The 23960-nt window shown below is 46.0% G+C and overlaps 1 protein-coding gene across 2 annotated transcripts in view; it reads left to right on the forward strand.

The window, feature by feature from the left end:
- The first annotated feature begins 8473 nt into the window (after positions 1-8473).
- The window catches only part of lpp (LIM domain containing preferred translocation partner in lipoma), a 565002-nt gene continuing 549515 nt past the window's right edge, over positions 8474-23960 (forward strand). The window contains exon 1 of one of the 2 annotated variants that reach the window (XM_059991268.1): positions 8474-8524. The gene's annotated coding sequence lies outside the window, so the exon portion shown is untranslated. Of the gene's footprint in view, positions 8525-10094; positions 10224-23960 lie in introns of those variants that run through there. The other variant, XM_059991276.1, reaches the window with a different exon arrangement.

Here is a 23960-nt window from a genome sequence, read left to right on the forward strand (position 1 = left end):
TAGGACAAGAGCTCACAGCCTCAGGAAAGAAGGACATCCATTTAAAGCAGAGGTGCAGAGAAATTTCTTTAGCAAGAGGGTGGTGAATTTGTGCAATTTATTACCACAGGCACCTGTGGAGGCCAGGACATTGGGTGTATTTAAGGCAGAGCTTGATAGGTTCTTGACTGGGCATGGCATTAACATTTATAGGGAGAAGGCTGGGAACTGGGGTGAGGAGGGGTAAAAAAGGATCAGCAATGAGTGAATGGTGGAGCAGACTCAATGGGCCAAATGGCTTAATTCTGCTCCTATGTATAATGGTCTTATGATTCTTTGTTCTAATACAGTTACCAAACCAGTAACTCAGGGCAGACACAGACCCCAACATTCACAAACCTGCATGTTATATTATATTGAAGAAAACCTCAAAAATAACTTCTTATTTGGAAATTATCTCTAGTCCAGCAGATTACATTGAGCATCATTGTATCTTCTTTAAAACACTAATTCAGGCAAGCAACTATCGTTCACAACTTGGATAATGTTGACCAGCTTCACTAAATGGCAGCCTCCATTTCCTTCAAACACATGGCAAGAACAAAGACAATTAGTTTGTCTGCTTCCACAGTCTTTGATTCATTCAAATTCACTGATTTGTGAACTGTAGTTCTTTCTGGCCAACACTGGGTATATTTAAAGCAGAGATTGATAGTTTCTTGATAAGTCAGGTGTCAAAGCTTATGGGGAGAAGGCAAGAGAATGGGGTTGATAGGGATAATAAATCAGCCATGATGGAGTGGAGGAGCAGACTCAATGGGCAGAATGGTCTAATTCTGCTGCTATATCTTATGGTCTTATTGTTACATACACTGACAAACTGGATGTCAATGCAAGAGATAAGAATAATTTTTCAGATAACTGGAAAATTCATGAAGCAGTGAATAAGGAGGTGTACTGTCTTGCATTGTTTATTTTGTTAGGATATTAGTGTAAGCATCATAGGGCAGTGTGGTAAATTAAGGCGCAATGGTGTACAAGTTGAAGGATCCCTGAAGGTGGCAGCACAGGTAGATAAGGAGGGTAAGAACGTGCATGGAATACGTACCTACCTTCATTAGCCAGGGCATAGAATATAAGATTATTGGAGAACTTTATAGAACATTGTTTATGTCACAGCTGGAGCACCAAGGGCAGCTCTGAGTACCACACCACAAGGAGGATGTTATGACACTGGCAAAGGTGCAGAGGGGAGGGTCACCTGCAACTGATCTCCTTGTATTAATACCATAAGACATAGGAGCAGAATTAATCTCTTCAGCCAACTAATCTGCTCTGCCATTCTATCATGGCTGATTGTATTATCCTCTCAACCCCAAATCTGGCTGAGTGGTGTAATAACAACATCCTCTCACTCAATGACAATAAGGCCAAGGGACTGATTGTCATTCAGGATTCAGGAGAAGGAAACCTGAGGTACATACGTCAGCTTCCTCAGAGGAAATAAGTTGGTGAGGATCAAAAACTTTAAATTCCTGGGTGTTATCATTTCAGAGGAACTGTCCTGAACCTACTATGTACATGCCATTGCAGCACCCTTACTTCCTCTGGAGTCCGTGGAGTTTCAGCATGACATCAAAAATTTCGATAAACTTCTATAGATGTACAGTGGAGAGTGTATTGACTGTCTGCAACATGGTCTGGTGTGCAAACACCAATGGCTTTGAATGGAAAACCTTACAAAAAGTAGTGGATTTGGCCCATTTCATTGCTGGAAAAGTGCTATCAACCATTGAGCACATGTACATGAAACGCTATCACAGGAAAGCAGTATCCATCATCAGAGATCCTCACCACCCCAGGGTTCTGAGAAGATTGTGGAGACATTAATAATGATCTTACACGAATTATTAGATTCTGGAATGGTTCCAGAAACTGGGAAATGTTACCCCACTCTTCAATGAGGGAGAGAGGCAGAAGAAAGTAAACTATAGGCCAGTTAGTCTGACCTCAGTGGTTGGGAAGATGTTGGAGTTGATTATTAAGAATGGGTCTCAGGGTATTTGGAGGCACATGATAAAATAGGCTGAAGTCAGCATGGCTTCCTTAAGGGAAAATCTTGCCTGACAAATCTTTTGGAATTCTTTTAACATAAGGAATGTTGCGAACAAAGTGGATGAGCTTAGAGCGTGGATCAGTACTTGGAGATATGATGTGTTGGCCATTACAACGACTTTGATGGCTAAGGGATAGGAATGGTTACTCCAAATGCTGGGTTTTAGAAGTTTCAGAAAGGACAGGGAGGGAGGCAAAAGAGGTGGGGGTGTGGCATTGTTGATTAGAGATAGTGTTATGCCTGCAGAAAAGGTGGACACCATGGAGGGATTGTCTATGGAGTCTCTGTAGGTGGAGATTAGGAACAGGAAGGGGTTAATAACTTTACTGGGTGTTTCTTATAGGCCACCCAATAGTAACAGGGATATCGAGGAGCAGATAGGGAAACAGATCCTAGGAAGGTGTAATAATAACAGTGTTGTCATGATCGGAGATCTTAATTTCCCAAATATCAATCGGCATCTCCCTAGAAAAAAGAGTTTAGATGGGAGAGAGATAGGAACAGATAAGTTTAAAAAGTGTTTAATTGGAGTAAGGGGAAATATGAGGCTATCAGGTAGGAAATTGGAAGCTTGAATTGGAAACAGATGTTCTCAGGGAAAAGTACAGAAAAATATGGCAAATATTCAGGGACTATTTGTGTGGAGTTCTGCATAGGTACGTTCCAATGAGACAGGGAAGTTATGGTAGCGTACAGGAACTGTGGTGTACAAAGGCTGTAATAAATCTAGTCAAGAAGAAAAGAAAAACTTACAAAAGGTTCAGAGAGCTAGGTAATGTTAGAGATCTAGAAGATTATAAGGATAACAGGAAGGAGCTTAAGAAGGAAATTAGGAGAGCCAGAAGGGGCCATGAGAAGGCCTTGGCGATCAGGATTAAGGAAAACCCCAAGGCATTCTACAAGTATGTGAAGAGCAAGAGGATAAGACGTGAAAGAATAGGACCAATCAAGTGTGACAGTGGGAAAGTGTGTATGGAACCAGAAGATATAGCAGAGGTACTTAATGAATACTTTGCTTCAGTATTCACTATGGAAAAGGATTTTGGTGATAGCAGTGATGACTTGCAGCAGACTGAAAAGCTTGAGCATGTAGATATTAAGGGAAAGGATGTGCTGGAACTTTTGGAAATCATAAAGTTGGATAAGTCACCAGGACCGGAAAGATGTACCCCAGGCTGCTCTGGGAGGTGAGGAAGGAGATTGCTGAGCCTCTGGCAATGATCTTTGCGTCATCAATGGGGACGAGAGAGATTCCAGAGGATTGGAGGGTTGCGAATATTGTTCCTTTATTCAAGAAAGGGAGTAGGGATAGCCCAGGAGGAAATTATAGACCAGTGAGTCTTACCTCAGTGGTTGCTAAGTTAATGGAGAAGATCCTGAGAAACAGGATTTATGAACATTTGGAGAGGTATAATATGATTAGAAATAGTCAGCATGGCTTTGTCCAAATGCAGGTCGTTGTCTTAAGAGCCTGACTGAATGTTTTGAGGATGTGACTAAACACATTGATGAAGGAAGAGCAGTAGATGTAGTGTATATGGATATTGCTTTGTGGATCCATAACTGGCTTGCTCACAGAAGGCAAAGAGTGGTTGTAGACGGGTCATATTCTGCATGATTGGTCACCAGTGGGGTGCCTCAGGGATCTGTTCTGGGACCCTTACTCTTCGTGATTTTTATAAATGACCTGGATGAGGAAGTGGAGGGATGGGTTAGTAATTCTGCTGATGACACAAAGGTTGGAGGTGTTGTGGATAGTGAGGAGGACTGTCAAAGGTTACAGCGGGACATCAATAAGATGCAATGATAAGATGCAAAACTGGGCTGAGAAGTGGCAGATGGAGTTCAACCCAGATAAGTGTGAGGTGGTTCATTTTGGTAGGTCAAACATAATAGCAGAATATAGTATTAATGGTAAGACTCTTGGCAGTGTGGAGGATCAGAGGGATCTTTGAGTCCGAGTCCATAGGACACTCAAAGCAGCTGCGCAGGTTGACTCTGTGGTTAAAAAGGTGCATTTGGCCTTCATCAATCGTGGAATTGAATTTAGGAGCTGAGAGGTAATGTTGCAGCTATATAGGACCCTGGCCAGACCCCACTTGGAATACTGTGCTCAGTTCTGGTCACCTCACTACAGAAAGGATGTGGAAACCATAAAAAGGGTGCACAGGAGATTTACAAGGATGTCGCCTGGATTGGGGAGCATGCCTTATGAGAATAGGTTGAGTGAACTCGGCCTTTTCTCCTTGGAGTGACGAAGGATGAGAGGTGACCTGATAGAGGTGTACAAGATGATGAGAGGCATTGATCATGTGGATAGTCAGAGGCATTTTCCCAGGGCTGTTTGCTACAAGAGGACACAGGTTTAAGGTGCTGGGGAGTAGGTATAGAGAAAATGTCAGGGGTAAGTTTTTTACATATAGAGTGGTGAGTGCGTGGAATGGGCTGCCGGCAACAGTGGTGGGGGCAGATACGATAGGGTCTTTTAAGAGAATTTTGGATAGGTACATGGAGCTTAGAAAAATAGAGCTATGGGTAAGCCTAGTAATTTCTAAGGTAGGGACATGTTCGGCACAACTTTGAGGGCTGAAGGGCCTGTATTGTGCTGTAGGTTTTCTGTAAATGACAAGCAAGAACAAAAAAAGGAGAATTGGTTGATGTTGTGTATTTGGATTTTCAGAAGGCCTTTGACAAGATGCCATACATGAAGCTGTTTAGCAAGATAAGAGCTGATGGTATTATAGGATAGATTCTAGCATGGATAAAGCAGTGGCTGATTGGCAGAAGGTAAAGGGTGAGAATAAAGGGAGCCTTTTCTGGTTGGCTGCCAGTGACTAGTGGTGTTCCATTGGGGTCTGTGTTGGGAATGATCCTTTTAACGTTATATCTATAATGGTTTGGATGATAGAATTGATGGCTTGCAAAGTTCTAAAGCTAGAAGTCGATATGAAGATAGGTGGAAGGGCAGGTGGTTTTGAGGAAGTACAGAGGCTAAAGAAGGACTTATATAGATTAGGAGAATGGGAAAAGGAGTAGCAGATGGAGTACAGTTTCGTGAAGAGTATGGTCATGAACTTGAAAATACAAAAAAAAACTGAGGTGCAAAGAGATTTGGGAGACCTTGAGCAGGATTCCCTATGTTAATTTGCAGGTTAAGTATATGGAGAGGGACGCAAATGTGATGTTGGCATTCATTTCAAGAGGAATAGAATATAAAAACAAAGATGTAGTGTTGAAACTGGTGAAGCATCACTACCAGTATTGTGAGAATTTTTGTGCCCCTTATCTTAGAAAGGAGGTGTTGAAACTGGAGAGGGTTCAAAGAAGGTTCACAAAAATGATTCCAGGATTGAATGGCTTGTCATATGAAGAGGATTTGATACCTCTGGGCCTGAATTTACTAGAATTCAGAAGAATGAAGGATCATTTCATTGAAACCTATTGAATGGTGAAAGGCCTTGATAGAGTGGTTGTGGAGAGGATGTTTCCTGTGGTGGGAGAGTCTAAGACCAGAGGACACAACCTCAGAATAGAGGGGTGTCCGTTTAGAACAGCGATGAAATGGAAATTCTTTATCAAGAGAGTGGTGAAATGGTGGAATTCTTTGCCACAGGCAGCTGTGGAAGCTAAATCTTTATGTATATTTAATGCAGAGGTTGATAGATTTTTGATTAGACAGAGCATGAAGGGATATGGGGAGAAGACAGGAGATTAGGGCTGAGAGAAACTTGGATCAGCCGTGATGGAATAGTGGGGCAGACTCAGTTGGCCAAATGGCCTAATTCTGCTGCAAATGTTATGGTCTTCTGGTCATATGGACTTGATCAAAGATATCCCAGATCCTGGCAACAGAGAGGCAACATACCATCTGGGAATCTTGTTCTTGCCCACAGAACCTCCTGTTGCTCCCCTATCTAACAGATTCCCTCTCACCACAGCTTGCCTCTTCCCCCTTCTCTTCTGAGTCACAGAGGCAGACTCAGTGCAAGAGACCCAACTACTGTGACTTTCCTCTGCAAGGTCAACCCACCCAACAGTATCCAAAGTGGTATATGTTGAGGGGGATGGCCACAAGGGTACTGGCTCCTTAAACCCTTTCCCCTTCCTGACTATAACCTAGTTTCTTGTATCCTGCACCTTGGGTGTAACTACTTCTCTCTATATGTCCTATCCAGCACCCCTCAACCTCCCGAATGATCCAGAGTTCATCTAGTTCCATCTTGAACTCCTCAACACGGATTGATAGAAGCTGCAGCTGGATGCACATCTCACAGATGCAGTCATCAGGGATACCGGAGGTCTCTCTGTCTTCTCACATCCCACGAGATGAGCATTCATCTATCCTGCCTGGCATCTCTGCTTTCCTAGCTGAGTAGATATAAAGAAAGGAAGGGAAAAAAATAACTTTGAGCTTTTCTTTCCTTTGCTTTTCTGACTGAAGCCTTGAATAGCTAAAGTCTCAAGATCACCACTCTCTGTCCACTTTGAAACGACCACTGCACTTGCCCCTGCCTTCCTTTAATTTGTGATTGCTAATCAATCCCAAGCACGTATTGGTCACTGGTGAAAACTCTTTTTTGTTGTAGTGATCTACTGCTGCCTTTCCTACTTAGGCAGTGGACCTGATTGAAATCCCCTCCTCTCAAAACTTCTAAGTCCGGATTGGTTGCTGGTCAAAGCTCTATTTTGCTGCAGCGACCCACCGCCCCCTTTCCTACTCAAGCAGTGGACCTGAGTGAAATCCCCTTCTCTCAAAACTTCAATGTTCAAAGCTCCTTTTCTACATGTATATAAGGACCTGGAGGATGACTAGAATGAGGGTAAGACAACAGGGATAAAGGGGGAATGTCTTGAGTTGGAGGAGGTAGGGGAGGTCCTTCATGAATACCTTGCTTCAGTGTTGACCAGTGGGAGGTCAACAGAGAATTGGCTAATGTGTTAATGAATTTAAGAAAGAGACAATATTGGAGCTTTGGAAAAACATTTAGACAGATCAATCCCTGGGCAAATATTGTTCTGTGGTTCTGTAGGTGAGAGTAAGCGTTCGGCATGGACTAGAAGGGCCGAGATGGCCTGTTTCCATGCTGTAATTGTTATATGGTTATATAAAATCTCCTGCAGCCTACAAACCTCAATTCTACAGCCACCCCTCACACTCACCACTTCCTCATTCACCCTAAACTCTCACCCCTGCACCTTCACCCTCTCATTCTCCACAGCCATCCCTCATGCTCACACTAACTAATCACCCCTACACTTTCACCCCTCATCCTCACAGCCATCCCTCACACTCACCCTCTCATCCTCCACAGCCATCCCTCACACTCACCCCCTCATCCTCCACAGCCAACCCTCACACTCACCCCCTCATCCTCCACAGCCAACCCTCACACTCACCCCCTCATCCTCCACAGCTATCCCTCAAACTCACCCCCTCATCCTCCATAGCCGACCCTCACACTCAGCCCCTCATCCTCCATAGCCTTCCCTCCCACTCACCCCCTCATCCTCCATAGTTGACCCTCACACTCACCCCCTCATCCCCCAAAGCTATCCCTCACACTCACCCCCTCATCTTCCACAGCCAACCCTCACACTCACCCCTCATCCTCACAGCCTTCCCTCACACTCACCCCCACAGCTATCCCTCACACTCACCCCTCATCCTCCATAGATGACCCTCACACTCACCTCCTCATCCTCCACAGCCAACCCTCACACTCACCCCCTCATCCTCCACAGCCAACCCTCACACTCACCCCCTCATCCTCCATAGCCGACCCTCACACTCACCCCCTCATCCTCCATAGCTGACCCTCACACTCACCCCCTCATCCCCCAAAGCTATCCCTCACACTCACCCCCTCATCCCCCACAGCTATCCCTCACACTCACCCCTCATCCTCACAGCCTTCCCTCACACTCACCCCCACAGCTATCCCTCACACTCACCCCTCATCCTTCATAGCTGACCCTCACACTCACCCCTCATCCTCCATAGCTGACCCTCACACTCACCCCCTCATCCTCCATAGCCGACCCTCACACTCACCCCCTCATCCTCCATAGCCGACCCTCACACTCACCCCCTCATCCTCCACAGCTATCCCTCACACTCACCCCCTCATCCTCCACAGCCAACCCTCACACTCACCCCCTCATCCTCCACAGCCAACCCTCACACTCACCCCCTCATCCTCCACAGCCAACCCTCACACTCACCCCCTCATCCTCCATAGCCGACCCTCACACTCACCCCCTCATCCTCCATAGCCGACCCTCACACTCACCCCCTCATCCTCCATAGCCGACCCTCACACTCACCCCCTCATCCTCCATAGCCGACCCTCATCCTCCCCCTCCCGCGGTGCGGTTGAGCGGTGACGCAGTGACGTCAGGCGCGGCCCCGGGACGGCTCGAGCGGCGGTGGTGAGTGTGGCGCCGGGGAGGCGGGAAGGAGTGGAGACCGGGGCCGGGAACCGACACCGGGGAGACGGGAAGGAGTGGAGACCGGGGCCGGGAACCGACACCGGGGAGACGGGAAGGAGTGGAGACCGGGGCCGGGAACCGACACCGGGGAGACGGGAAGGAGTGGAGACCGGGGCCGGGAACCGACACCGGGGAGGCGGGAAGGAGTGGAGACCGGGGCCGGGAACCGACACCGGGGAGACGGGAAGGAGTGGAGACCGGGTCCGGGAACCGACACCGGGGAGACGGGAAGGAGAGGAGACCGGGGAGACGGGAAGGAGTGGAGACCGGGGAGACGGGAAGGAGTGGAGACCGGGGAGACGGGAAGGAGTGGAGACCGGGGCCGGGAACCGACACCGGGGAGACGGGAAGGAGTGGAGACCGGGGAGACGGGAAGGAGTGGAGACCGGGGCCGGGAACCGACACCGGGGAGACGGGAAGGAGAGGAGACCGGGGCCGGGAACCGACACCGGGGAGACGGGAAGGAGAGGAGACCGGGTCCGGGAACCGACACCGGGGAGACGGGAAGGAGAGGAGACCGGGTCCGGGAACCGACACCGGGGAGACGGGAAGGAGAGGAGACCGGGTCCGGGAACCGACACCGGGGAGACGGGAAGGAGAGGAGACCGGGTCCGGGAACCGACACCGGGGAGACGGGAAGGAGAGGAGACCGGGTCCGGGAACCGACACCGGGGAGACGGGAAGGAGAGGAGACCGGGGCCGGGAACCGACACCGGGGAGACGGGAAGGAGAGGAGACCGGGGCCGGGAACCGACACCGGGGAGACGGGAAGGAGAGGAGACCGGGTCCGGGAACCGACACCGGGGAGACGGGAAGGAGAGGAGACCTGGGAGACGGGAAGGAGAGGAGACCGGGTCCGGGAACCGACACCTGGGAGACGGGAAGGAGAGGAGACCGGGGAGACGGGAAGGAGTGGAGACCGGGGAGACGGGAAGGAGTGGAGACCGGGGAGACGGGAAGGAGTGGAGACCGGGGCCGGGAACCGACACCGGGGAGACGGGAAGGAGAGGAGACCTGGGAGACGGGAAGGAGAGGAGACCGGGGCCGGGAACCGACACCGGGGAGACGGGAAGGAGTGGAGACCGGGGAGACGGGAAGGAGTGGAGACCGGGGCCGGGAACCGACACCGGGGAGACGGGAAGAAGAGGAGACCGGGGCCGGGAACCGACACCGGGGAGACGGGAAGGAGAGGAGACCTGGGAGACGGGAAGGAGAGGAGACCGGGGCCGGGAACCGACACCGGGGAGACGGGAAGGAGAGGAGACCTGGGAGACGGGAAGGAGAGGAGACCGGGGCCGGGAACCGACACCGGGGAGACGGGAAGGAGAGGAGACCTGGGAGACGGGAAGGAGAGGAGACCGGGGCCGGGAACCGACACCGGGGAGACGGGAAGGAGTGGAGACCGGGGCCGGGAACCGACACCGGGGAGACGGGAACCGACACCGGGGAGACGGGAACCGACACCGGGGAGACGGGAACCGACACCGGGGAGACAGTTACTAGTGGATTCTTGTGCATTTGACATTTGGAGAGTCACTAGTGTTGTGGGATCTTGCTGTGCACCCAGCTGTTGGAGCTCACTTGTGGGATCTTGCTGTGTGGCTCAGACCCTGTTGTTCGTCGAAGACAGTTACTAATTGTGAGATCTTTCTGTGCATTTGACTGTTAATGGTGTGGTATCTTGTGCGGGCTTTGCAGTAAAGGTGCTTGAAATGGCTGGTCTTGCTGAAGGGTTCCAGCTTCCTGTTGAGGACAGGCCATTTGGCCTCGCAACCTGCTCACCATTCAGGATGATCAAGAACTGTTCAACCTTAGGCTCAGGATCTCCCTGTCATTCCTCCTCCTTCTCACTCCCCCTCCCTTCCCCTTTCTCTGGCTCGCTCCATCCCTCTCTCCTCAAAAATTGCTGTCCCCCTAATTTTCAGTAGGAGAGTTTCACCATAGTTATAAGGTGATGGGGAATTCATTTAAGTTGGAGATATGTAGGAATTTTTCATACAGATGGCTGTGAATCTGGCATAGATGGTGCTGGGAAGTCTAGGAGATGGAGATAATATAAATATTTCTGAAGATGATGGGGAATTAGCGCAGATGGAGGGTTGAGGTCAGTATAGATAATGCTTGACGTATATGGGGTGCCACAGGAGCGAAACACTATTACAGCTTGGGCTGTCAGAGTTTGGGGTTCAATTCCAACAACCTTTGTAAGGAGTTTGTATGTCCTCTTCATGGAATGCATGGGTTTACTCCGCATGCTCCAGCGTCTTCCCATAGTTCAAAGTTCACAGTAAAACTGATTATCAGAGTATATGTATGTCACCACATACAGCCCTGAGGTTTTTATTTCCTGCAGGTACACTTAGCAAATCTATTGAACAGTAACTGTAAACAGGATCAATGAGCAACAAACTATGCAAATGCAAGTATAAATGATTAGCAATAAACAATGGTAACATGAAATAACAAGATGAAGAGTCCTTAAAGTGAGACTGTTGGTTGTAGGAAGACCAGAAATAGATGAATGTTGTTATTCCCTTTTGTTCAAGAACTTGATGGTTGAAGTGTAGTAACTGTTCCTGAACCTGGTGGTGTGAGTCATGCGGTTCTTGTATCTTCTACCTGGTGGCAGCAGCAAGAGGAAAGCATCACCTGGGTGGTGAGGATCTTGGATGATAGATGCTGTTTTTCTATGGCAATGTTTCATTTAGATGTGCTTAGTGGTTGGAAGGACTTTATCCGTGCTGAATTGGGCGGAATCCATTACCTTTTGTAGGATTTTCAAAGGCATTTTGTTCCCATACTAGCTGTAACACAGCCAGTCAGCATGATTTCCACCACACATCTATAGAAGTTTGCCAAGGTCATTGTAAATTGTCCTGTGATTAGGGTTAAATCAGGGGTTGCTGGGTGGTGAGGCTGGAGGGTCTGTTCCACACTGTATCTCTAAATACAAAATAAAATGCTGAGGTGTGATTGAGGGTCCAAATGGCTGACCCCTGCTCCTGTTTTCTTGAATTCTTTGTTCAAGTGTGTCATTCTCCAACTAGAATATGTTCAACAACATCGTTTTCTTGGGCTGAGAATTCCCACCATTTGCATATGCTTCCAGTGGAAATAGTCTGCCCTCACCAGTCTTGATCTCGAATAATGAAACTGCCTGCCAGTTCTAAATATCCACATGAAGAGCTTCAGAATCTACAGTAATAAGATCACTTAATAAGATCATGCAATAAGATCACTTCTTGTTCTGATCTCCATTGGGCAAGCTTCTTATTTATCCATTTACTTATCTGTCTGTTTATTTAGAGACCGTGCAGAACAGGCCCTTCACGTTCCAGTTTATTGTCATCTGACTGTACATATATACAACCAAACCAAACAACGATGCACCCACTAAACACAGCACATAAAACAAAATTATTACCACACATAAGTTAATAAAATATGAATTATAATTCAAGGTGTAGTATGCAGCATAGACACATTAAACAGTATTTTCGTTTGAAATGCTGCTGCTGTTAGCTTCAATTGTTTGCAAGTTTTTTTCCCTCATGCATCGAGTGTTGGTCTTTCATTTTTATTTTTTATTCTTCTTTTTCTTTAATTCGGTTCTTTCCGGTTTCTTGCTTTGAGGCTACCTGTGAGTAAGCAAAACTCAAATTTGTGTAATTTGTACATTCTTTGATAATAAATGTACTTGAATCTTGAAAAGACAAGTTGTGCCATGAGACAGTGAATGGAGTGAGGTGAGAATGTGAGAATGAGGTGGAGGATAAATGAGTGGTTGAGGGATTGGAGCAGGGGGGTAGGGATTCAGATTTCTGGATCATTGGGACCTCTTTTGGGGCAGGTGTGACCTGTACAAAAAAGACGGGTTGCACTTGAATCCTGGGGGACTAATATCCTGGCGGGGACGTTTGCTAAGGCTACTGGGGAGAGTTTAAAATAGAATTGTTGGGGGGGGTGGGAACCAAGCTGAAGAGACTGGGGAAGAAGCAGCTGGCTCACAAATAGAGAAAGCCAGGAGTCAGCATGTGAGGGAGGATAGGCAGGTGATAGAGAAGGGACGCGATCTGGGTAAGCCTAGTAATTTCTAGGGTAGGGACATGTTCGGCACAACTTTGTGGGCTGAATTGTGCTGTAGGTTTTCTATGTTTCTGTGTTACTGCCCAGCAACCCCCTGATTTAACCCCAGCCTAATCACAGGACAATCTACAACAATTAACTTACTAACTGGTACGTCTTTGGACTGTGGGAAGAAACCGGGACACCCGCAGGAAAGTCATGCAGTTCTTACAGCATACAAACTCCTTTATAAACAGCAGTGGGAATTGAACTCCAAACTGCTCTGTACTTTCTTATTCTCTTCTCCCATAGGCTGTTTGCCCTGTCAAGTCTTTGCTGGCTCTTAGTGCACTCATATCAGTCACAACCCCCTCCCCCCCCAAACTGTGTTACTCCCCCTGTTTCTTTTCATATGCCCATCAACTGCCACATCATTCCCCAGCCCTTAGAGGGGATGGTTTACAGCAGACTACTCCATTATCAGTCTGAGATGCAGAGCAAAGCTAGAGTTTTCCGAGAAAAGTAGCGTGGTAATAGAACGTGCAAACTCCACATTAGGATTGGGTCTCTGTTTGGAGCTTGTCAGCAGCAGCATTCACAATTAAAGCCAGATTTAGCATTGGTGCAGTATGTCATAAAGTTTGTTTTGCAGCAGCAGAATATTGCAATACATAACAATAAATAACTATAGATCATAGTAAGAAATATATACAGTACATAAAAAATTAAGTAACTAGTGCAAATAGAGAACAAAAATACTGAGGTGGTGTTGTTCATGGGTTCATTGTCCATAAGACCTAAAAATATAGGAGTAGAGTTAGGCCATTCAGCTCATTTAGTCTGCTCTGCCATTCCACAATGGCTGATTTATTGTCCCTCTCAACCCCATTTTCCAACCTTCTCCCTGTAGCCTTCGATGCTCTGATTATCAAACATCCAATTTAATGTCAGGGAAATGTATACAATATACATCCTGAAATGCTTTTTCTTCGCAAACACCCACGAAAACAGTGAAGTGCCCCAAAGAATGAAGAACGATAAACGTAAGAGCCCCAAAGTCCCTCCCCCAGCTCCCCTCCCTCCCACGTGTAAGCAGCAGTGAGCAACAATCTTCCCTCCCCCCACTAGTAAAAAATAGCAAGCATCGGTACCGCCACCGAGCACTCACCGTGAGCAAAGTAATAGCAAAGACTCAGACTTGCAGTTACCCCCAAGACTTCGCGTTTCATCCTGCATACGACATACCACAGATTCTCTCTCTCTCTACTAAGGGAGAAAAAGATACCTCCATTTTTCCAGTGAGTGGGAAGACATAACAAACAACTGGCTGGTTTACTATGTTAAAAAGGTCCATTACGTCACTTTTTTTGAGCTCTGTGCCCAAAGATCACAAAGATCTCCCCCGATGATACCCGGGTCTTCTGCCGTAACACCGACCCTCAATCCACCCATCTTCAGAGCCACGAGATCTTAGTCTTCTGAATTTGAGCCGGACTCTCAGGCCAAACTCTTGGCTTGCCGAACAAAGGCCAGTCCTGAAACCCATGAGAACGGGTACCATTCCCGCAAAGAACCAAAGTCAGCGTCAAAGCAAGGTCAGGGTCTACAAAAGAACCCTGAAAGGGAATAATAAAAGGTGGAAATAGAGCTTTCTCTGAAGATGCTGTTTAGTGCCATCATTACTCTGCTCCACTTCCCGAAGACAACCTGTCAGCCACTGTAATTATACCCAATGCCTTGGCCTCCACAGCTGTCTGTAGCAATGCGTTCTACAGTTCCACCACTCTGGCTAAAGGAATCTGATGGCAGAGGGAAAGAAGCTGTTCCTGAACCATTGAGTGTGTATCTTCAGGCTTCTGTATCTCCTCTTTAATAGCAGCAATGAGAAGAGGGCACGTCCTGAGCGATAGGGCTCCTTAATGTGAGATGCTACCTTTTTAAGGCGGTGTCTTCTGAAGGTGCTCTTGATGCTGAGGAGGCTTGTGCCCATGATGGAGCTGGCTGAGTTTCCTCGATTCTTATATTCCTTGTAAAGGGAGAGCAGGCATGTGTGTAATATTTCAGGTGTGGTCTTGCCGGGATTCTATATAATGGGAGTAAGATGTCACTACTCTTGTACTCAAGTTCTCTTTTAATAAAGATTTTATTCATTGTGTGGTGATCCTACATAGATCAACTTTCAGAACACTGACACCTTTCAGCTTCTCATCATACCAGAAATAAACTCTGCCAGTCTGTTTTAGGCCATAGAACAGTACAGGTCAGGAACAGGCCCTTCTGCCCACAATATTCTGCCAGACCAACTAAATAAGTAATCAAATGGCCAACTAAACTAATCTCTGCCTACACAATGGCAATATCCTTACATTTTCCTCACATCCATGTGTCTATTTAAAAGACTCTTAAAAGTCCCTAATGTATCTGCACCACCCCAGGCAGCGCATTCCAGGTACCCACCACTTTCTGTGTAAAAAAAACTTGCCCCTTACATCTCGTTTGAAATTGCCCCCCTTCACCTTAAATACATGCCCTCTGTTGTTCAGCATTTCAACACTTGGAAAAAAATATTTTCTGTCTATTCTATCTATGTCTCTCATAATTTTATAAACTTCAATCAGATTTCTCCTCAGCCTCCTCTGCTCCAGAGAAAACAACCAAAGTTTGTCCAACCTCTTGCTATAGCACATGTCCTCTAATCCAGGTAAATCTGTATCCTCTCCAAAGTCTCAACGGGAGCAATAGACAATAGGTGCAGGAGTAGGCCATTTGGCGCTTCAAGCCAGCACCACCATTCAATGGCTGATCATCCACAATCAGTACCCCGTTCCTGCCCTCTCCCCATATCCCTTGACTCCGCTATCTTTAAGAGCTCTATCTAATTCTTTCTCGAAAGCATCCAGAGAATTGGCCTCCACTGCCTTCTGAGGCAGAACATTTCATAGATCCACAACTCTCTGGGTGAAAAAGTTTTTCCTGAACTCCGTTCTAAATGACCTACCTCTTATTCTTAAACTGTGGCCTCTGGTTCTGGACTCCCAACATTGGGAACATGCTTCCTGCCTCTAGCCCAGGGGTTCCCAACCTGGGGTGCCTGCACCCCCAGTGGGTGCGAGATGGAATTTCAGGGGGTGTGATAAAGAGTGGCTTGTGTCCTTGAGTGACGAGTCACAAGTCATTACTCAGCCAGCTGCCAGTGTGCCTTGAGAAGTGGTAGTAACGTTTGTCCCAAGCACACTCCAGTCTCCCGCTGCCCAAGTTGAGAGAGACGTAAACTCACTCCAGTCTCCCGCTGTCCGAGTCAGCATTGAGGATTCTCATTAGTGTTACCTGGGAGTTACAACTCAGAATTGAGGAATCTCATCAATGTTAACACAAAAATACAACTGCAGATGCTGTGGATCAAAGAATACATACACGACGCTGGAAGAACTCAGCAGGTCAGGCAGCATCTGTGAGAAAAGAGTAGCTAACGTTTCGGGCCGAGACCCTTCATCAGGAATGGGGGTGGGGGGGGGGAAGAGAGGGCCGGCCCAGTAATAGAGATGGGGAGGGGGAAGGGCTAGAGGCACCAGGTGGAGAACCAATCAGAGGAAGGATAAAGGGGGGAGGGGATAAGCATGAAAGAACTGTAGAGGTAAAGGAGCAGAAAGGGGAGAGGGGCAGAGAGGGACCTAGGATGGGGGGAGGTGGAGGGAATTACCGGAAACTGGAGAATTCAATGTTTATACCACCAGGCTGGAGGCTACCCATATGGTAGATGAGGTGTTGCTCCTCCAACCTGAGTTTGGCCTCATCATGGCAGTAGAGGAGGCCATGTATGAGAGGCAGAGTTGAAGTGGGTGGCAACCGGGAGGTCCTGTCTATTGTGACGGACGGAGCGGAGGTGCTCGACGAAGCGGTCCCCCAATCTGCGTTGGGTCTTGCCGACGTAGAGGAGGCCGCACCGGGAGCACCGGATGCAATAGACGACTCCAGCAGACTCGCAGGTGAAGTGTTGCCTCGCCTAGAAGGACTGTCTGGGGGCCCGGAATGGTGGTAAGGGGGGAGGTCTTTGGCATCAAAGGATGGAAAGAGGCAGTCTCTCAAATTTTCCTTCACTAGAAGACATGGTTGATGATGCTGGATCCATAACTCCTACTGTGCGTGAAGAAATTGTGGCTCATTTGGAAACGCTGTCAGAACCGTTTGATGGATATTTTGCAGCTGGAGACCTGAAGATTTCAGAAGAATGGATCATGAATCCATATTCCTACAATTTGGAGAAAATATCAGATGATGAAGAGCTGAAGGAAGATCTTATTGATCTGTGGACAAATTGGGCTCTGGAAATGTAATTTGAAAGCAAGACTTTGGAGGAGCTTTGATCTGCAGCACTGGATGTTCCCAAGACTTGGTGGAAAAGCACTCCATGTCCACATTCCATTTGCAACAACATACTTGTGTGAATCTGGATTCAGTTCTCTTTTGTCAATCAATAATTTTGTACAGTTCTGGTCAATTGTGTACAGTTCTGGTCATTGTGTACAGTTCTGGTCTCTGAATTATAGGAAAGATATCAATAAATTAGAGAGAGTGCAGAGACGATTTACTAGGATGTTACCTGGGTTTCAGCACTTAAGTTTCAGAGAAAGGTTGAACAAGTTAGGTCTCTATTCATTGAAGCGTAGAAGGTTGAGGGGGGATTTGATCGAGGTATTTAAAATTTTGAGAGGGATAGATAGAGTTGACGTGAATAGGCTGTTTCCGTTGAGAGTAGGGGAGATTCAAACGAGAGGACATGATTTGAGAGTTAAGGGGCAGAAGTTTAAGGGAAACACGAGGGGGTATTTCTTTACTCAGAGAGTGATAGCTGTGTGGAATGAGCTTCCTGTAGAAGTAGTAGAGGCCAGTTCAGTTCTGTCATTTAAGTTAAAATTGGATAGGTATATGGACAGGAAAGGAGTGGAGGGTTATGGGCTGAGTGCGGGTAGGTGGGACTAGGTGAGATTAAGAGTTCGGCATGGACTAGGAGGGCTGAGATGGCCTGTTTCCGTGCTGTGATTGTTATATGGTTATAAGACAAAATCTAGGAATCGCCTGAATCCACAGGGAGATCTGCGGATCGCAGTCAGCAAGAAAGTTCCACGTTTTGACAAAATCATGAATGAGAAGCAGGAGCAAAGAAGTCATTGAATTTTATGTTCACAATTGGGAATGATTTTACTGTTTACAATTTTTTCTGAATAAATTAGAATCTAATTGCTCAATTTATGTTTGCATTTTATGCACTGAGTTAAAAGCTTATTTTTTTTAAGTTCAATTTGTTCACCCGCAGTATTGTATGTGGTTCAAAAATTAGAAATTAGACTTCTTCATCTTCAAATGTGATATTACTTTTGTAGGGGGTGTGAACATTAATCAAACATTTCCTAGGGGTGTGGGGCATAGAAAAGGTTGGGAACCACTGCTCTAGCATGTCCAATCCCTTAATAATCTTATATGTTTCAATCAGATTCCCTCTCATCCTTCTAAATTCCAATGTATACAAGCCCAGTCGCTCCAATCTTTCAACATATGACAGTCCTGCCATCCTGGGAATTAACCTCGTGAACCTACGCTGCACTCCCTCAATAGCAAGAATGTCCTTCCTCAAATTTGGAGACCAAAACTGAACACAATACTCCAGGTGTGGTCTCACCAGGGCCCTGTACAACTGCAGAAGGACCTCTTTGCTCCTATATTCAACTCCCCTTGTTATGAAGGCCAACATGCCATTAGCCTTCTTCACTGCCTGCTGTACCTGCATGCTTACTTTCAGTGACTGATGTACAAGAACACTTAAATCTCATTGTACTTCCCCTTTTCCTAACTTGACACCATTCAGATAGTAATCTGCCTTCTTGTTCTTGCCACCAAAGTGAATAACCTCACATTTATCCACATTAAACTGCATCTGCCATACATCTGCCCACTCACTCAACCTGTCCAAGTCACCCTACATTCTCCTAACATCCTCCTCATATTTTACACTGCCACCCAGCATTGTGTCATCTGCAAATTTGCGAATGTTACTTTTAATCCCTTCATCTAAATCATTAATGTAAATTGTAAACAGTTGTGGTCCCAGTCACTGCCTGCCATTCTGAAAAGGACCCATTAATCCTTACTCTCTGTTTCCTGTCTGCCAGCCAATTTTCTATCCATGTTAGTACCCTACTCCCAATACCATGTGCTCTAATTTTGCCCTCTAATCTCCTATGTGGGACCCTATCAAAGGCTTTCTGAAAGTCCAGGTACACTACATCCACGGGCTGTCCCTTGTCCATTTTCATTGTTACATCCTCAAAAAATTCCAGAAGATTAGTCAAGCATGATTTCCCCTTCGTAAATCCATGCTGACTCGGACCGATCCTGTTACTGCTATCCGAATGTGCCGCTATTTCATCTTTTATAATTGACTCCAGCATCTTCCCCAGCACTGATGTCAGGCTAACTGGTCTATAATTCCCTGTTTTTTCTCTCCCTCCTTTCTTAAAAAGTGGGATAACATTAGCTATCCTCCAATGCTCAGGAACTGATACTGAATCTACATAACATTGGAAAATGATTTCCAATGTGTCCATGATTTCTAGAGCCACCTCCTTAAGTACCCTGGGATGCAGACCATCAAGCCCTGGGGATTTATCAGCCTTTAGTCCCATCTATCTACCCAACACTACCCATTCTGCCTGATGTGTATTTCCTTCAGTTCCTCCGTTACCCTAGGTCCTCTGGCCACTATTACATCTGGGAGATTGTCTGTGTCTTCCCTAGTGAAGACAGATCCAAAGTACCTGTTCCTTGTTCCCCATAATAAATTCACCCGTTTCTGCCTTCAAGGGCTCAACTTTGGTCTTAACTAATTTTTTCCTCTTCACATACCTAAAGAAGCTTTTACTATCCTCCTTTATATTCTTGGCAATCTGACCTTCATACCTCATCTTTTCTCCCCATTCAGGCAGAGGGTTGGCGGGGGGTCACAAGAACTGTGTTCAATTCTCCAGATGTGGCCTAACTAGAGATTTATAAAGCTTCTAAGTACTTTCTCCTATCAAAGTGAATATCTCACATTTTTCCACTATTCTCCAGCTGGCATGGCTTATCCAATCACTGAGTCTGTCATTATCTCTCAATCTTTTAGACTATAAGATATACACCTATTGAGCCTGCTCCGCCGTTTCATCATGGCTGATACAGTTTTCCTCTCAGCCCCAATCTCCTGCCTGTGCTGCTGTATGGTCGCTTTTAGTCTGGTTAATTCTGATAACAAACTAGACTCCCACATCCTAAATAATTACGTGACCCTCGAGTGGTCAGTGTCCAACTTCTTAGAGAGTCAAGTAGATAGCCAGAGGCTTTTTCCCAGTGCTGAAGTGGCTAACACGAGAGGGCATAGTTTTAAGGCCAATTCAACTAGAGAGAAAGGGGATGTCAGTGGTAAGTTTTTCACACAGAAGGTGGTGGGTGCATGGAATACACTGCCAGCGAAGGTGGTGGAGGTGGATACAATGGGGTCTTTTAATGACTCTTAGGTACATGGAGTTTAGAAAGATAGAGGACTATGCAGTAGGGAAATTCTAGGCAGATTCTTGAGTAGTTTACATGGTCGGCACAACATTGTGGGCCAAAGGGCCTGTGATGTGCCATAGATTTTTATGTTCCTGTGTTTCTCCCCGTATGCCTTTATGTCCCGACCAATCAAGCCTATCAACCTCTGGCCTTCCAAAATTCATTCTATCTCCATTCTAAAAGGACACCCCTCTATTCTGAGGCTGTGTCCTCTGTTCTTAGATCCTTCCTCCATAGGAAGCATTCTCTCAACATCCTTTCACCATTCAATAGGTTCCAATCAGGTGACTCCTCATTCTTCTGAATTTCAGTCAATGCAGGTCCAGAGCCATCAAATGCTCTTCATATGTCAAGCTGTTTTCTCCTGGAATCATTTTTGTGAACCTCCTTTGAACCCTCTCCAGTTTCAGCACATCCTTTCAATGATAAGGGGTCCAAAACTTCTCACAATACTCCAAGCCTTTCCAATACTTTATAAGGTTTCAACATTACATCCTTGCTTATATATTAAAGTCCTCTTGAAATGAATGCTAACATCATAGATCCCACTCCCCTGTCAAATTAGTTTAGGCTCACCTGAACAACTCCAGCCACCCCCCTGTAAGGATATTGGATCTTCTCGGGTTCCAGTGTAACCCATCCCTTTTCAGTCTGCTGGTTCTGATAGCTTGGTCTAAACATTGTACAGTACAGCATAGTAACAAGCCCTTCTGCCCACAGTGTTGTCCCTGATAATCAAATGGCTAGCTAAACTAATCCCTCCTGCCACACAAAGTCCATACCCTCCATTCTCTGCACATTCATGTGTCAGTCTGAGAGCAACATCTCTGTCAAATTTGCCTCTACCATCAACCCAGTTGGAGCATTCCAGGAACCCACCTGTCTCTGTGCAAAAAAACTTGCCCCTCACCTTTGAACTCCCTGACCCCACCCCTGCCCCCGGCTTTAAATACAAGTCATAGACACAAAGAACATTATAGTATTATAACTGAGTTACAGAACACTTTTCATACAGATGATGTAGTTCAAAATGCTTTACAATGGGACAAAGTATTAGAAGCTTAGTTCAAAAAAGCTGACCTATTAATTATCTTTTGAAGGAGATTGTTAAATTTAACAGTCCAATTGAAGAACACCTGAGTGCTCAAGCAGGATCATAAAATTAAAGCAATTATGTGATGTGCTCTGGTTCCAAACCATTGAGAGTTTTAAAAACTATTCTAAAAGATACTCAGTACAGAGTCACTGGGAGTGAGTGACTTGCTCCTTTATCCTGGTTTTGGTTAAAGATCTGAATGATTGAATTCAAATTCAAGGGCTCATTTATTATCAAACCATGTATCCATATTCAACTCTGAAATTTGCTTTTCTCCAGATAGCCACAAAACAAAGAAAGAACATGAAAGTAATTCAGAGAGAGGCATCAAACCCACCTCCCTCCCCAGTATAAAAAGTAATGGCACCCTTCGGCAGTTTGAACGGGGTTAGGGTTAGAGTTGCCGTAAATGCCGTAAATCTAATAATCTGATCTCCAAAAGGACTTGGGATTTCTTGTGCAGAGCTACCTAAAGGTTAATTTGCAGGTAGAGTTGTGTGTGAGGAAGGCAAATGCAATGTTTGCATTTATTTCAAGAGGTCTAGAATACCAGAGCAGGATGAAACGCTGAGGCTTTATAAGGCACTGGTGAGGTTTCAACTTGAGTACGGGGAACAGTTTCGGGCTCCTTATCTAAGAGGAGCCGTGCTGGTATTGGAGAGGGTTCAGAGGAGGTTCATGAGGATGATTCCAGGAATGACAGTGTTATCATATGAGGAACGTTTGATAGCTCTGGATCTTTACTTGCTGGAAATTAGAAGGATGAAGGGGGATTTCATTGAAACATTTTGAATGTTGAAAGGCCTAGACAATAGATTTGGAAAGGATGTTTCCCATGGACACAGCTTCAGGATAGAGGGGTGTCATTTAAAACAGAAATGCAGAGAAATTTCTTTGGCCAGAAGGTGGTGAATTAATGGAATTTATTACTTCAGGCAGCTGTGGAGGCCGGTTTGTTGGGTGTATTTAAGGCAGAACTTAATAGTTTCTTGATTGAACATGGCATCAAATGTTACTGGGAGAAGGCTTTGGTCTGGGGCTGAGGAGGGGAAAAAAAGGATCAACCATGGTTGAATGGCGTAGCAGACTCGATGGGCCAAATGGCCTAATTCTGCTCCTATGCCTTATGGTCTTATAAAAGGTGCATTGCAGTAATCTTTGCGATAGAAAGCCGTGACCAAATGCTGACCACTTTGCCCACTTAACTAGTCCTGATTACCTGTTTTCAACTCATATCTCTATGTATGCTGCATTGCTATGTAAATATCCAAGTGCTTCTGAAGTTTTGCCCTCTGGTATCAGATATTTCAGCCCTGGGAAAAACCTTCTATGATTCTCATAATCTTATAAACATCTATAAAGTCTCCCCTCAAGTACTTCAGAGACAGTTGTCCATTCTCTCCTTCTAGCTGCTACCCCATAATCCAGGAAGCAATCTACTAAATCTTTTCTGCATCCTCTCCAAAGCCTTGACATAATGGGGTGACCAAAATTGAATATATTACACTGTGGGGAAAGAGAATCAACATCCGAATCAGGGTTAATATCATGGGCATGAGTTGTCAAATGTCGTGGCCCATGTAGAGATCAATGATGTGGGTAGGAAGAGTGAGGAGGTCCTGAAAGGTGAGTTCAGGGAACTAGGTGCCAAGTTAAAGGACAGGACCTTCAGGATAGCAATCTCAGGATTGCTACCAGTGCCACGTGCAGGCAGGTTTAGAAATAGTAAGATAGTGCAGATCAACACGTGGCTGAAGACATGGTGCAGGAGGGAGGGCTTCAGATTTATAGATAATTGGGCAGTTTTGCAGGGAAGGTGGGACCTGTTCCGGTGGGATGGCTTACATCTGAACTGGAGGGGAACAAATATTCTTGCAGGTAGGTTTGCTAGAGAGGCTCCAGTGGATTTAAACTAGATACGAGGGGGGAGGGGAACCAGAGTGTAGGAACAGATGTATGGGAGAAGGAAGAAAAAGAAGACAGTAAAGTTCTTTGTACTGTTAGAGATAAACAGAGAGGAAGACGTGGAGAATTTCTTAAATGCTTTTACTTTAATGCTAGGAGCATTGTAAGAAAGGTGGATGAACTTAGAGCATGGATTGATACCTGGAAATATGAAGTTGTAGCTATTAGTGAAACATGGTTGCAGGAAGGGTGTGATTGGCAACTAAATATTCCTGGATTTCATTGCTTCAGGTGTGATAGAATTGGAGTGACAAAGGGGGGAGGTGTTGCGTTGCTTGTCAGAGAAAATATTACAGCGGCGCTTTGGCAGAATAGATTACAGGGCTCATCTAGGAAGGCTATTTGGATGGAATTGATGAATGGGAAAGGTGTAGTAACAATTATAGGGGTGTATTATAGACCACCTAATGGGGAGCGAGAATTGGAGGAGCAAATTTGCAAGGAGATAGCAGATATTTGTAGTAAGCACAGGGTTATGATTGTGGGAGATTTTAATTTTCCACACATAGACTGGGAAGCCCATTTTGTAAAAGGGATGGATGGTTTGGAGTTTGTAAAATGTGTGCAGGATAGTTTTTTGCAGCAGTACATAGAGGTACCAACTAGAGAAGGGGCAGTGTTGGATCTTCTGTTAAGGAATGAAATAGGTCAGGTGACAGAGGT

This window comes from Hypanus sabinus, chromosome 2 (assembly GCF_030144855.1).
Source record: "Hypanus sabinus isolate sHypSab1 chromosome 2, sHypSab1.hap1, whole genome shotgun sequence".
NCBI classification, from domain to species: Eukaryota; Metazoa; Chordata; class Chondrichthyes; order Myliobatiformes; family Dasyatidae; genus Hypanus; species Hypanus sabinus.